The 14,348-nt window shown below is 50.7% G+C and overlaps 1 protein-coding gene and 1 non-coding gene across 3 annotated transcripts in view; both read left to right on the forward strand.

The window, feature by feature from the left end:
* Nucleotides 1-14,348, forward strand: part of Chst3 (carbohydrate sulfotransferase 3) — a 36,735-nt gene that overhangs the window by 11,428 nt on the left and 10,959 nt on the right. Inside the window, exon 1 of one of the 2 annotated variants that reach the window (XM_023718547.1) lies at nt 9,520-9,571. The exons of the other annotated variant lie outside the window; for it this stretch is intronic. The gene's annotated coding sequence lies outside the window, so the exon portion shown is untranslated. Of the gene's footprint in view, nt 1-9,519; nt 9,572-14,348 lie in introns of those variants that run through there. 2 annotated transcript variants of the gene reach the window in all.
* On the forward strand, nt 5,264-5,392 carry LOC111818771. The gene has a single exon (XR_002822684.1). It is a non-coding gene; the product is annotated as a small nucleolar RNA SNORA51 (small nucleolar RNA).

The raw sequence follows: 14,348 nt of genomic DNA on the forward strand, positions 1-14,348 counted from the left end.
GCTTGCCAGGGAAGCGCTTATTCCACTGAGCCATCTCCCTGGCCCCCTCTCTGTCTCTCTGTCTCTGTCTCTCTCTCTTTCTCTCTTTCTTCTCAAGGGCGGCCCCTGGGGCTCCAATCCTCCTGACAAGAAGGCCCCCTCCCCACCAGGCCCCTCTTGGCCAGCCGGCTCATTCAGCCTCCTTGAGCCCGCACCCTGGCTGTGAGCCCCAGGGGGAGAAGGCTGCTGGTCTGTAGAGCAGTGGTGCTGCCCGCTCCTCAATCACTGTGCTCTGGCCCTGCACCCAGTTAGTTCACAGGGGCTGCCCCGCTTCAGCTTCTTGGAGACCCCTTGAGCTAACATCGCTGTCACCATGGGCAAGGGAGAAATGCGGCCGGCCGTGTCACACAGCAGAAGGAGGCTCAGCCCGGCTGGGAACCTCCGCACGCTTCAGGCTCCTCACCCAATACTGCCGGGCTTCCCAGGAGGGTGCCCTGGGCTCAGGGGTGGCCTCTCCTTCCACAGGCTTATCTAACCAGAGGGTGGCGGTGCCCTCGAACCCTGTGGGGCAGTTCCAGCTCACGCACAGCCAGGGTGGGTCCAGGAGGTGTGTGCAGGACGGCACGGGGGGGGGGGGGGGAGCTTGTGGCGAGTGCCGGGTGGTCCTGCCACTAATCTGGGCACCTTGGAGGTGGCTTCAGAGGCCCCTGCTGGGCAGCCGGGTGATGGCTGGAGCTGTTTCTTACAAGCACGCATTGTCAGAGGGAAGCTCCTCGGACTTGAAGGCACACAAGAGGTGATGGAAAAATAGAACGAAGCCTGAACTTTTAAAAATTATTATAATAAAAGCCATTGCCATGAGTCCCCCTCGGGCTGCTCCCGCCTTCCTTGCACACGCTCATCCCATTGTTCTCCCCACTTTCTGAAGCCGTTCTGGAAGTGCTTCTTCCTGAGTATCTTTGTGAAATGTGTTCAGAACTAGAGTGAATGCTGCTGCCAAGTGCCATCCAGTGGGCTGGCTCATAAAACACGATGTAGCGTCCCCATCCCCCTTATCCCCTGGATGTGGGACGGTGTGACTTCTGACTCTTCCCCCCAGTTAAAATGGCCACAAAAGGTAAATGATTTAAATTGACTGAGGACGTCAAGGCAGCGCAAGGGTGCAACTCGACACACGCGAAAGAGGATTTCCAGCACTGCTTCAGAAAGCGACGAAACGGTGGGATAAGTGTGTTTCAGGTGAGCGGGTGGTGGCGGTTGTTTCACATCTTCCACTGTGTGGTTTTTCAAACATAAACAGCCGTGCCTTTCCATCAGGCCTTTGTATTCTCCCTATTCTTTTCCTTCCTACCTCTTCACGACCTTCCTTCTCTCCTTATGCGTTTATTCTGAGCTCCACAGCAATCTCAGGGCACATAGCCCTCATGAGGTGAGCCACGGCCACAGGGGTGCCTGGTAGAGCTGAATGGTGGCTGAGAAAGAACGTGCTGGGGCTGGGGGTGGGGAGCCCTGCCCTTCACCGGCCAGCCTTCCCTGAGCCTGCCTCCCAGCCCGCCTCCATTTCTCATGGGGACAGTGAAGGAGAGGGGGGTGGGAAGGATCCAGCCCCCCACCGAGTGGGCATAATAGCAAGGCACAAAAGGGCTCTCTAAAGAAGTGAGTGATAGACATGCAAGGAGAAGGATTAGTGCTGGGGCATTGATCAGGGTGGGACAGGATCCAGGACAGCTCTGGGGACACATGGGGTTTGGGCTCACCCTCAAGGGCTGGATGGAATTTGGGTAGCAGCCGCTGACACCCCACCCCACCCCCACACACACACACACGGCCTTGTGCTGCCTGGAACTCCACACAGGGATGGAGGGCTTTGAACTTTTCTAAAGCAGTGACTTTGTTGTTCTAATGAGGATAGATGTTGAGCACGCAGAATTGAAGAACAATGGATAAGGGTGCTACATGTCACCCCAGCCCCGCCACCCAGATGTCACTGGCTGGCTGTAGGCCCTTTCCCAGGCACATGCCCTTGGGTGTGTTGGAAGGGGCAGGACAGAAAGTTTTAGGAGGCATATGGGGGAAATGAATTGTTTGGTTTAACGTTAGGCCCAGGCTGTAAAAAAAGACATCTGTCCTGAAAGCAGCCCTTCCATCTGTCCCCTGACTGCCTGGCTGCAGTGTAAGGGGTGGGGGAGGGTGGGGGACTGACACTCCGTGATCTTTAAAACCTCATTCAGCCTAGTGACCTAGGGATATCAGCCTCAATGAGTACATTTAGCTTTAAAAAAGTGGTTTTCAAACTTCTGGACCAAAACCTCAGACACAGAACAAAAGTTGTGTGAAACCCATATTTATCCTTATTACAAATGAGACACTGGTATTTTCTATTCTACACAATACTGTTCTATTTAAAAAGAAGGAGGAGAAGGAAGAGAAGCTTTGGGATAGGCTGCCCTGGCACCTTCCTCAGGCTGGGTGTCCCGCGCAAAGGCCCCGGTAGGCACCGGGGGGAGGGGGGGGCGTTGCTTTACTGGAACAGATGAGAATCGAGGAGGAGGGTGGTGCTCAGAGTTTTCAAGACGCCAGCCACAGTTGCTCTGTGACATCTCTGACACTAGGCTCCTAAAGTCCAGCTCACACTGATCACATCAAGAGCTGAATGTAGAACAGGCCTGTGAAGGGAAGCGAAATCAATGCCCAGCCCTGGATGAGTGACCTCCCAGATCCCAGATCCCAGATCCCAGATCCCAGACTACAGACCACAGAACACAAATCCTCCCAGCCTGCTCAGAGCTCTATGCCTCTCAAGGCAACAGAATCTGCCCTGACCCCTCAGATTTCATTTCTTTGTTTCTTAGGAGAAGCTAGGTCACACGTGACTGCCCCATGGGGAGCTCTGTTCCCATGGGCTTGCTGGGGTCCTTGGGTGTCCCTGGCTTCCCAGCTCTGGCTGAGCCCAGCCACAGAGATGGGGTGTGCACACTGCCCCACTCCTGTCCTCAGGACCCGGCTGGGCCTCCCTCCCACAACGCCTGCCCCGAAGCAGCCGCCGGCCCAGCTGGGAGCAACTCTGTGAGGGAGTGCGTGCGAAGTGGGCACAGAGCCCCTCTGTTCCGGCAACAATGGCCCGTTGATGACGGGGCTCTGCGGGCCTGGCCCCCTCCCCTGGACTCTGAGGAGGGGAGAGGGCTCCAGCCCCCCGGGCAGCCCTGTCTGGGTGTGAGGTTGACTCGGACGCCCAGCCTGCTGCCCACAGAAGCCCATTCTTGGGCTCTGGTGTGGCAGTCCTCGCCCCTCCCGCCCATCGCGGCCGGCTGGAGTGATTCAGCTCTGCCGGGTGTGGACGCAATAGGCGCGTACTGAACAGCTCCTGGGCACAGAGGCTTGGCTCTCAGGAGCTGTGGGGCAAAATTAATAACTGCCACTTGGAGCCAGTGCTTTTACAGTCACTGCCTGGCAGTCACCAGGGATTTACAAAAGTTTCCGCACACAGAACCCTCTTCCTCAGAATCCTAGGTTACTCTGTTTTTAAAAATCGTCAAGGTAATTCTCATGGCCATCTTCCTCCCTGTTTCCTACCTTCTCTCCCTCTCTCCCTTCCTTGCTTCTTTCCTCCCTCTCTCTCTCCCTCTTCTCTTTCCTTCTTCCTTCCTTCCCTCCCTCCCTCCTTCTTCTTTCCTTCTTCCTTCCCTCCCTTCCTCCCTCCCTCCCTTTCCCTCTTCTTTCGTTTCTTTCTATATGTTCCAGGCCGCCTTCCAACTCTCTGTGTAGCCCAGACTTGCCATGAGCTCACAGCAGTCATCCTGCCCCAGCCTCCTAACTGCTGGGATTACAGGCATGCACCACCCTAACCTCCTGTCAGACACTGTGCCAAACTTTTAACTCACAGTGTCCCATACAATGAGCCGGGTGTTTACAGGAGGCTGAAGATGGTGCGTATTGACTCCTTAGCACTGAATATATGTACATGGGTTAAGGATTTCTGACAGGAGACCATCCCAGGATGGTCTTGTAAGAGTGAGGAGGAAGGACATTGGACTACAAGAACAGAGGTGTCTGCAGAGTGCACCGTGAGACAGACGAAGGCATCTACTGCCAGCCTTGGGATGGAGGCGATGCTGGGACCACGGGAAGTGGGCAGCCTGCGGGAGCTTGGAGCGCAGCGAGTTGCAGCCCCTGTCTGTCCTGTCCAGGCCTCTGCAGGGAAGGGGAGACAGACCAGTGGAAAGCCCAGGTCGTGCCCCCGCAAGATGTGGGCTTCTTGATGTGGGCGTGGAGGCCCCTCCTTCCTCTCCCTGGGGATGGTGCTTCCTCCCAAATTTCCTCTTTCCTCATTGAGTTTCTCCTCAAAAAGCTCCCAAGCTCACCACCCAGGAACAGAGCCCAGGACATAGCCTGAGGTCTACAAAAATGCAAACTCAACTGGTTCATTCTTCTGGCTGAGGAAGGCCATTTCTGCTCTGTCTCATAGCTTGCTATCTTGCAGAGATCTTTTAAACCCTGCCTACTGCTTGGGAGCCTGATGTTGTGTTTTGGGTTTTTACACACCTCCCCTGCGTTATGTCCAGGGCCTCGTTCATGCTAGACAAGCACCCACAGCCCCTTCAGTACTGTTTTAAAATTCTGAGCTAGTAGTACATGCATGCGGGGGCTGGAGATATAGCTCAGTGGCCCCTGCCTGACAAGCCCAGGGCCCTGAGTACAATGCTTGGTACCAAAGGAAAAAAGAATATCTTCTTTTTTTTCGATGTTGGGGATCTAGCTCAGAGGGACAAGTACCTGCCTGGCAGACGCAAAGTTCGGAGTTTGATTCCTGATTAAAAAAAAAAAAAAATACATGCACATGGAGTTTTAAGAAATAATACCCAGGTGCAAAAAAGGGGGGGAGGGAGATGGCTCAGTGGAATAAGCGCTTTTCTGGCAAGCGCAAGGGTCTGAGTTCAATCCCTGGTTCTGCCAAAAGAAAGAAAGAAAGAAAGAAAGAAAGAAAGAAAGAAAGAAAGAAAGAAAGAAAGAAAGAAAGAAAGAAAATGAAATACTACATAGGAGCTGGGTGTGATGTCACATGCCTGTAATGCCAGCACTCAGGCTGCAGGAAGGTCACTGAGAGTTTGAGGCCAAACTTTTTCTCAAGAAAAAAACGGCAACAGCAGAGAAATAGTGAGTGGGACCAGGCGCCGTGCTCTGAATTTGTAGTTCTAGCGCTCTGGGAGGCTGAGGCAGGAAGATCATAAGTCCAAACCAGCCTGGGCAAGTTAGCAAGACCCTGTCTCAAAAATAAAATAGCAATTGCCTCCTGGTGCTTAGCACGGGCAGTGTTTACGCTGACTGTATAGAAAAGGGAGGAAGAGTAAACTTGCCCCATCTGTACACCTCAGTCCAGGCTTGTGCCTTGTCTGTATTGTGAATGGCTTCAGGACAAAAATAAATAAATAAAATAACAAAATTTAAGAGCCTGGGAACATAGCTTAAAGGTGCTGGATTCAATCCCCAGTACTGCAAAACAATACCAATGGTGATACCTGAGGCTGGGGTGTAGCTTAGAGGTAGAGCACTTTTCTAGTATGCATAAAGCCCTCGGTTCAATGCCCTACAGGGGGAAAAAATGGGAAGGGAATACATGAGCCCATTACCCAACTTCCCCCTACGGTACCATCCTGCAGAACTCTCGTCTAATATTGCAGCCAGGATACTGACCTCAATACAGCGGAGATGCCTCCTGGCCGCAGAGACCTGTGGCCTTGGCCTTTTTTTTTTTTTTCTTTTTTTTGTAATTTCACGCAAGGTTCTCACTTTGCAGCTTGAACTCGTAGTGATCCTCCTGTTTTCAGCCTCCCCAGCACTGAGGTTACAGGCACAAGCACCCACTCCCAGGTGCCACCACTCCCAGATTCGGTTGCTCAGCACACCTGGGGGCGGGGCCAGTGCAGCATGTGATACCAGGGATTGAACTCTGGTCCCTGTGCTTGCCTAAGCAGGTGCTTAGTCCCCTGAGCTATCTCGCCGGCCCTCGGCCTTGGCCTTTAGTAGCCATGCTGGCTGCACTCCAGCCGCAGCCCTGGGCAGTGCTAAGCCATTCTGCATTGCTCTATCCCTGCCGTTTCAAGAATGTGCTGTAAGTGGAACCCTGCAGAATGCAACCTTTCACAGCTGGCTTTTCCCCCTGGGCATAACTCCCTCACTGTCCATCCAAGTTGTGTGTGTCAATACCTGTGTGTGCTGAGATGCCTTCTTTTTTTTTTTTAAAAAAAAAAATATTTATTTATTTGTGTGTGTGTGTGTGTGTGTGTGTGTGTGGCCAGCTCAGCCCACCAGGGGGCAGGGCTGGCTGGCATGTGGTGCTGGGGGATTGAACCGCGGTCCCTGTGCTTTGCTAAGCTTGTTCTACATAGGTGCTTTAGACCACTGAGCCATCTCACCAGCCCCATGAGATGCCTTCTTAAGTGTGGGGTAGGAGTCTATGCTACAGGGGAACTGATTTTTATTTTGCTTGTTTGTTTGATTCATTCATTCATTGGTATTGGGGATTGATCCTAGGGCCTTATCACTGAACTACATCCCCAACCTTTACAAGTTTTTTGTTTTATTTTGTTTTTAGAGATAGCATCTTGCTAAATTGCTAAATTATCCAGGCTGGACGGAAATTTGATCCTCCTGCCTCAGCTTCCCAAAGTAGGATGACAGACACATGCTTCCACGTCTGGCTGAGAGCTTGTTTTAAGTGGCTACTCCTACGAGGACCTGGGAGCTCCCTACCGCACGCATCCTGGGTGAAAGGGGGGCGTGTATTCATTCTCCTGGGGCCCACGTCCAGGCCACAGGAGGCCCATCATCTCCCCAGCCTGCCACCTCGCTGCTCAGGTGCCAGTGTAAGACAGAAACGCCTGTCATCAGCAGCCCCCCTCTGTCCAGAGGTCGAGCTGTAGACAGCTGACACCCTAGACCTCTGCCTCCACCTTCAGACCACATTCTTCTTTCCCAGGACAGATTGTAGGTGACTGTTATCCTGGCTCAGGTTTGTGCCAGGATGGTGGGCAGGGCTCACTGGTGGGCAAAGGGGGCTTGGGTTCCTCTGTGTCAGAGGAGCAAACCCCTTCCTGCTGTCAAGGGGGCTGTTAAATGGGACTTTCGGAAGCTGTTAGCTGGCAGACCTCCCGAAAGGGTCCGGATTGTTTCCTCTCAGACAGGAAATGCTAAGAGGCAGAGTAGGAAGAAGACGGAGCAAAAACAACGTTCCTCTCTGGGTGACCCTCACTTGAGCATTGTTAGGGAGCAGAAAAGCTCAGTTTCCTAAAGAACATCAGTAATTTTGGGAAGAGCATGAATTGGGGACCCTGGGTTAGGCACTGAGAGTTCTGTACCCAGTTACCTCAGAAATCCCATTGTGGAGCAGAGTCCCATCAGCCCTGTTTTGCATGCGCTTCTCTCAAATGTGTTCACACAGGTTGTACCCACTGCATGTTTATTGCCAACACATTTCTGTTTGAAGGGTTGATAATAAAACTCACAGGGGTTCACAAATGAGCACAGAATTTTGCAGTGATGAGCAAAACCAAAGCAGAAACAATAAGGCACTTGAGGAATATGGGTGGGGAAAGCACTCCAGAGCTCAGGAGAGCTATCTCCCTTAGCACATTCCTCCTGCAGCATCAGATGCCCCCTCCCCTTTCCTGTGCACTTGACAGGCATCGCTAATCAACTACCATATTCCTTCATGGAAAACAAGCTTGACCTCAGAAGTGTAGCAGGCTGCCAACACCAACCTGTTGGGTTTTTCTCAGGGTGTGAAGACCATTTATTGCCCTCAAGTTAACAGCACCCTATAGTTCAGGGTGCCAGAAACCTGGTACTGTTGCCATCTAAAAGGCAATAAGCACATTAACAATTCAAACAATAGGGCTGGTTATGGTGGCAACCCAGTATTCAGGTGGCTGAGGCAGGAGGCTCACTATGAGTTTGAGGTCAGTTTGTAGTGAGTTCAAGGCAGCCTGAGCTATATAGCAAGACCCTATTTGAAAACAACAGAAACAAAAAAACAAACAGAATAGAAGTGTGAGTTAAGATAGGTCCCAGTTCTCACCCCACCCCCCAGTTCCCTCAACAACTCTTGCCAGTTTGTTTCTGTCTCTAGAGCTATCACAGGTATGTGACAACCATTAATTGCTGTACAAGATGCGGACATGATATCCTATTTACAAACACCATTACTGCTTGATTTTATCACTGAGGTCTTCACTAACATTTCATATCAGCCTGTACTGACCTGCCTCTTTGCATTTTTCTCTTCTTAATCATTAGAAGACCACTAACTACTCTGTCTAGTTATCTAACAGTCTGTTTTCCCCAGTTAACATACATCAAGGTCATGGTCAGCCTTTTGTGCTTATAAAGAGTTTACTTTGTGTGTGTCCCTGTTGTAACCTGTGCAAATAGGCCTGCCTGCAAGATTAATTCCTAGAGTTAGAATTGCTAGGGCAAAGCTTATTTTCATCTGTGGGGCTGCTATATCGAAGTACCATAGACTGGGAAATGTGTGAATAACAGAAACTTACTATGACAATGTTAGAGGTTGGGAGGTCCAAAGCTCAAGTTGGCAGAGCGTCCCTGCCTGACCCGGCTCACTGTCTGCTTCCAGGACAGTGCCCGCTGGCTGTCACTCCCCCAGGGGAGCGGGTGGGCAAGCCGCCACCAAGCCCATGCACTGTAGTTGGGATTCAGTTACAACCTTGACACTTTCCAAAGTCCCCCACTACTTAACAGCAGTGCAGTGGGAGTTAGGGTCTAACATAATCAGACTCTAGTAGGGCTGTAGTTTTTCTTTCTTTCTTTCTTACCTACTTTCTTTCTTTCTTTCTTTTTTTAAGAGCAACAATAGCATAGTCTTTAAATTTTACTCATTAAAGATGTTGTACCTGGCTTTTTTTTTTTTTAATCTTCTTGTTTATTTATTTGGTATAGGGTCTCGCTACACAGTTCACACCCGTAGTGATCCTCCTGTCTCAGTCTCCCCATCTCTGGGATCACAGGCGTGTGTCACCATGCCCAGTTTCAGGGCTGGCATGGCATGCAGTACCAGGGTTCAAACCTGGGTCCTTGTGCTTGCCAGTCAGGCATTTAGACCACCAAGCTATTTCCCCTGGCCCAAGTATGGGTATCTTAAACTCTGATGCTTCAGCAAACTTGCCTTCAAAAAGGAGAACCCCAAAAGCATGACAAGAAAATCTTATGTATTAAGTAGGACAGGACAGGCTCTGCTGCAGAAATGATTATACCCACGTCTCAGAGGCTGAACCCAGCAATGGCTCGTTTTGCTCTTGCAGCTCATCTGAAGAAGGTCGAGTGGCCTGTTGGGGCAACACCAGTGGGCCCCACTGCTTCCATCTTGAATCGAGCCAGCTGGAACCCTTGGCAAGGTGGGGAAGACAGCCTTTCAGGAGTGTGTGGACCACTGTGGGGCCCAGGCCTTGAGCTCTCACCCCCGTCCCACTGACCAGCACCACTTACAGGGCCTCAGTTTAACTGTGGGAGCGGTCGGCAGTGTGGAAGGACACAAGGGCAGAGCCCTACCAGCGAGGTCCCCAGAACTTCACCACACAGGGTAATCTCCCATGCTTTGTCTTTTAGATGATGTTCATAAAACACATCAAGGCATGCGGATAATAGTATAAAATTAACCGTGTCAGGATCTCTGCTGGCTGCGCTGTGGAGGGGGTTGGCAGCAGTCTTCTCTGCAGCTTCCCAGCTCCTCTTCGTGATTGTGAAATCTGGAGCCAAGCCGTGGGCAGAGGAGTGTCAGAGATAAGGAAAACCTGGCTGTTCTTTTCAAAAAGCAAAATTTGTGCAGACTTTGATGCCTTAACTATTTTTAACTTCACAATTAATGTGGTCTGTGATAAAGAACTTTATAGACCAGAGGCTTGACAGCTGGAGCTATGAGGCCTCTGTGCCTGAAAGGAAAGTTTATGTAAGGAAGGAAGAGGAGAGTAGGAATTCAGTCTGGTGTCTTGCTTTGTTGTCACACAGTAGAATGTAGAAATGAGGCATGGTGAGGAATCTGTTTGGTAGCCAAAGAACATCCTTTGCAGTTGAAGGGAAAAATAGCTTTTTTATCCTATGCCAGTTTCAGTTGATTATTGAGAAGGTGTATGAAGTAGATCCAGCCTCAAATGGAGAGAAGGTAGTGATTGATTAGTGATGTCTGCCATGGGCACAGGATGCTGAGTGGTAGGACGTGTGCCTTGTATCTGCCGTCTTTATGCTGAAGGAAGGACCCTGAGTGGGCTGAACCATGCTCAGCAGGGGGATAAGGTTGGTCAGGGGCATCACTGAAACCCAGGTTATAGCCAGGCTTTTTTTTTTTTTTTTTTTTTTTTCTGGAACTGGGGATTGAACAAACCCAGGTTATAGCTTGGGTTTTGTTAACACCCAATGTAAACATGGGTCAAGCACCTCTTGCAGCCCACATTTCTGTAATAAAAGTAGGAAGGATGGATTTTAGAAGTTCCAGGCCTTTCCCAGTCCTGACATTCTGCAATGTCAGGACAAAAACTGTGTTTTCTTATGAATAACAAGGTAACATACAGGACAGACCTCATCTGAACCTCTGAGAAAGAAACTCTCAGATGTGCACAGTGGAGGGAAAATACAGGTTGAACAAACCCAGTCGGAAAGTCTGAAATCTGAAACACTCCCAAATATGAAGCTTTCAGTACCAAGGTGATACTTCCCATGGAAAATTCTACAACATGAAACTGTTTCATGCACAAAATTATTTTTTAAAGTGCATAAAATCACCTTTAGGCTATATACGTATATGCGATGTATACGGGAGAAAATTTTATATTTAGACTTGAGTACTGCTCCCCAGATACCTCATTAGGTACACGAAAACATTGCAAAATCAGAGGTAGCCCAGGCCTTCCTAAGAAAGGTATCATGGTTTGGGGTTTTACAAGGGGAACAATATAACCAGGACACATATTTTATAAGATTATTTTATAATGAATTACCCAAAGAATCATACAGAAGAAGAGAGTGCAGGAAATCTGTCCATCCACTAAAGGCCAAAGAATCCAGCTGGAGGCCACGGGCCTCATGCAGGGCTGTTTCATAGATCTGCGCGGGGAAGGCTCAGAGGTCAGTGATGGAAGCTAAGACGTCTGTGCCAGTGGGATGAAGGATCTGTGCCAGCAGGCTGAGGGATCTGCCCTGGAGCCAGGAAGCAACGCTCAAGGCAAGGATCAGAGCTCCCCCAAAAGTACCACAGCCATCCTCAGTGACAGTGAGGTCTAAGCTCCTCCAGTGACAAGGAAAGCTGAGTTCCTATCAGGAAAGCCAAAGTGACAAGCTTCTCCAGGAGGCTGAGCAGTGTACCATCTTCGCCTCTGGGGCCAGGAAGTGATGCTCAAGGTGAGGACCAGAGCTCCTCCAAGATGAACTACAGCCATCTTCAGTGATGAGGTCCCAAGCTCCTCCTCTGACAAGAACAACCAAGTTCACTAGAAAAGCTAGCACGATAAGGTCACCCAGCAGAATAGGCCTAGAGAGCCAGCTGCTCCAGTTCTGCCTCTTACGCTGCTGGCAGCGATCCTCACGTGGGCCTCCCACACCCAGCACCGCACCGGTGCAGTCAGCTGGGTGTAGCAAGCTGACCACCGGTCCACAGTCCACCACAAAAGTGGGTTCAACCAGGTGCAACTGAAACTGGAAAGTCAGACTGCAGCTCAGGGTGAAGTCTGGCTGGGGCGTGTCTGGGACTCAAGCTGCCCCCCGGGCCCAGGGGCTGTCGTTCTGGGACAGGGAGACAAGATTTTCTCCAAACAAGGTGAGGGCCAGGATGAGAAGCCCAGGGCCAAACTCCATCTAGGAATCTGGCTGTGTTGTGGATCTGTGTGAGGGACAGCTGGTGGTCAGGTTGGGCACCCATTTTCTTTGTCCTGGTATTTTAGGGAGCACTTGGACCCTTCACCCCAACACTTACAGTGTGTCACCACCAAATCAGAGCACAGCAAATGCCCATAGCACTTTGTACACCCTTGCTCAAGTGAGGCATCTCCTAGGCGTAGCTTCTCTGCATTCCTCAGGGCCACTGTGTTCAGAAGGTGCCTCGGAGTGCAAATTTCACAGATGAGAAAACCCCACTTGGATAGGTTCATCTCCACAAGGCCTCAAAGACCTTAGGTGAAAGCAAGAAAGCCCAAGCGTCGCTAGGTCAGGAGAGATGCTCTGTTAAAGTCTTCGCTGCTGACTGAGTCTCTGTGGGTTGGCGTGTACATGTGTGTGGTGTTTTTTGTTTGTTTTGAGGCAGGATCTCACTAGGCTGGCCTTCAACTCACTGTGCTGCCGGGGATGCCCTTGAACTCGTGATGATCCTTCTGTCTCAGTCTCCTGAGTTCTGGGCTTACAGGCTTGCACTGACACATACCTGGCACGTGTATGTGTGCACATGTGTATGCACGTATGTGTGCATGCATTGTGTGTGTTCATATGCACCTTTTTTTTTTTTTTTAAGGAACTGAACTGCATCGGTAGCTATTAGTGCACCCCAGTTTTTTGGAGCCCTGGCAGGACAGGGACACCTTTCTGGGCACTGCATTAGCTGTCTGCCCACATTCTGTCCTTGGTGGAGGATTAGCCAAGCCCTGTGACAGCCCTGGGGACAGAAGAGTATCTTGTGAGAGGCAACAGCTGCCCCTTCAGGACCGTGTAAATCCATTCATTCACCTCACAGATATTTACTGTGCTCTGCCATGAGCCAGGCACTGTGCCAGGCACTGTAGACAGTAGAGGATAGGGCTGCTGCCAAGGCAAGAACCAGGGGCCCTCCCAGACTCCTCTGTTCCTCTTACCCCTGCCCATGGGCGCTGTTGTTATTTATCTCATTGGGCGAAAGCACATAGAGTTTACCATTTTAAGTGCATAATCCAGGGACACTGCAGGGACACTGAGTACAGCCACATAGCTTTGCGACCATCACCACTGTCCATCCACAGAGTTCCTTTCATCTTGTACAACTGAAACCCATTGCACAAGCAAGCCTCCCACCCCAGCCTCCCCAGAGAGCAGGGACTATGGGCTATGCCTGCATCAGTGCATTTTTTATTGCACTTCCTAAACAGATTAGGTTTTAAAGATTATTCCAGAAGCACAGCAAGATTTTCAAAAATATAAAGAGAGTGAAATAGAAAGCACTGTCCTGAGAGCTCCACGCTAGCCCGCCTGCCTGGCTGGACATTCTGCTTGCTTTTCATGTGCCATGTTGCCAGGGCTGATGCGCAGCCTTCCTGGGCATCTTGGTGTCCCGAGTCCTGCCCGGGTACCTATGAGTGCAAGGGGCATCCTAAGCTCCGGCCTCACTCAGTCCCAGCTACGCAGGGCCAGGAAGCGGGGCCTACACTTGAGTGGAAGGCACCGGAAGTGCCTTGGCAGACAGGGAGGTTGGCTGCTTTCTGGGCCCTGTGGAAAGCCACCGCATCTACCATCAGTAGGAAAGAGCATGCTCCCCACATCCTGTCACCAGAGGGGGTAGAGGTGCTCCCACTAAAAAGAATGTGGGGACTGAACTCAGGTTTTGATTTTTAGAGGTTTTTTTGGAGACAGGGCCTCACTTTGTAGCCTGTGCCGGCCTTGCACTCACAACAGCCCTCCTGCCTCAGCCTTCTAAGTGCAGGAATTCCAGGCGCGCACCACCTCACCTCGCTTCCTGGGCGTGTTCTTCCAGGCGCTGGAGTAGTCTCTACACCACATCTTTTAGCTCGTTCAACCTAACAGCAGTCCTATGAAGTGAAAGCTATTAGTGTCCCCATTTTACAATGGGGGAAACTAAGGTTTATGACCCACAGAAGTGACAGGGCTGGGATTTGAACCCAGCGAGTCTGGCCCTGAGTCCAGTATGGGCAGGTTCTTGACTATTGTCCAGGAAAAGAATTTTAGGACCTGTCAGTGAGAGGCAGATTCATCAGGCTGCACAAGAGAAACAGACTAAAAGAGCAGTGTGGGCCCTCGAAGGTTGAGGTGTGCCATGGTGGAAGATGGGGGTGCATGTGCTCCGGCCAACCTCCAGATGAAGATCTAGGATGCTCCTTCGTATTATTGACCAGGTGTCTGTTTCATTAGGGTCAGGCTGCCCACTAGTGGGCTAAAGCGAGAGTTGACTCTACAGTTTGACTACAATACAAACTGATGCTGTGTTTGAAGTTGGGTGATATGGTACCATAGCTGCCTTGTTTTTGTTTTTGTTTTGTTTTGTTTTGTTTTTTAAGGTGGTCTTTGCTGGGTTTGGTGGTAATCCCAGCACTCGGGAGGCTGGGGCAGGAGAATCTTGGTGAATTTAAGGCCAGCCTGGGCTATAAGGTGAGACTCTGTCTCAAAAAAAA

This window comes from Octodon degus, unplaced genomic scaffold (genome assembly GCF_000260255.1).
Source record: "Octodon degus isolate 3935 unplaced genomic scaffold, OctDeg1.0 scaffold00005, whole genome shotgun sequence".
Taxonomy (NCBI): domain Eukaryota; kingdom Metazoa; phylum Chordata; class Mammalia; order Rodentia; family Octodontidae; genus Octodon; species Octodon degus.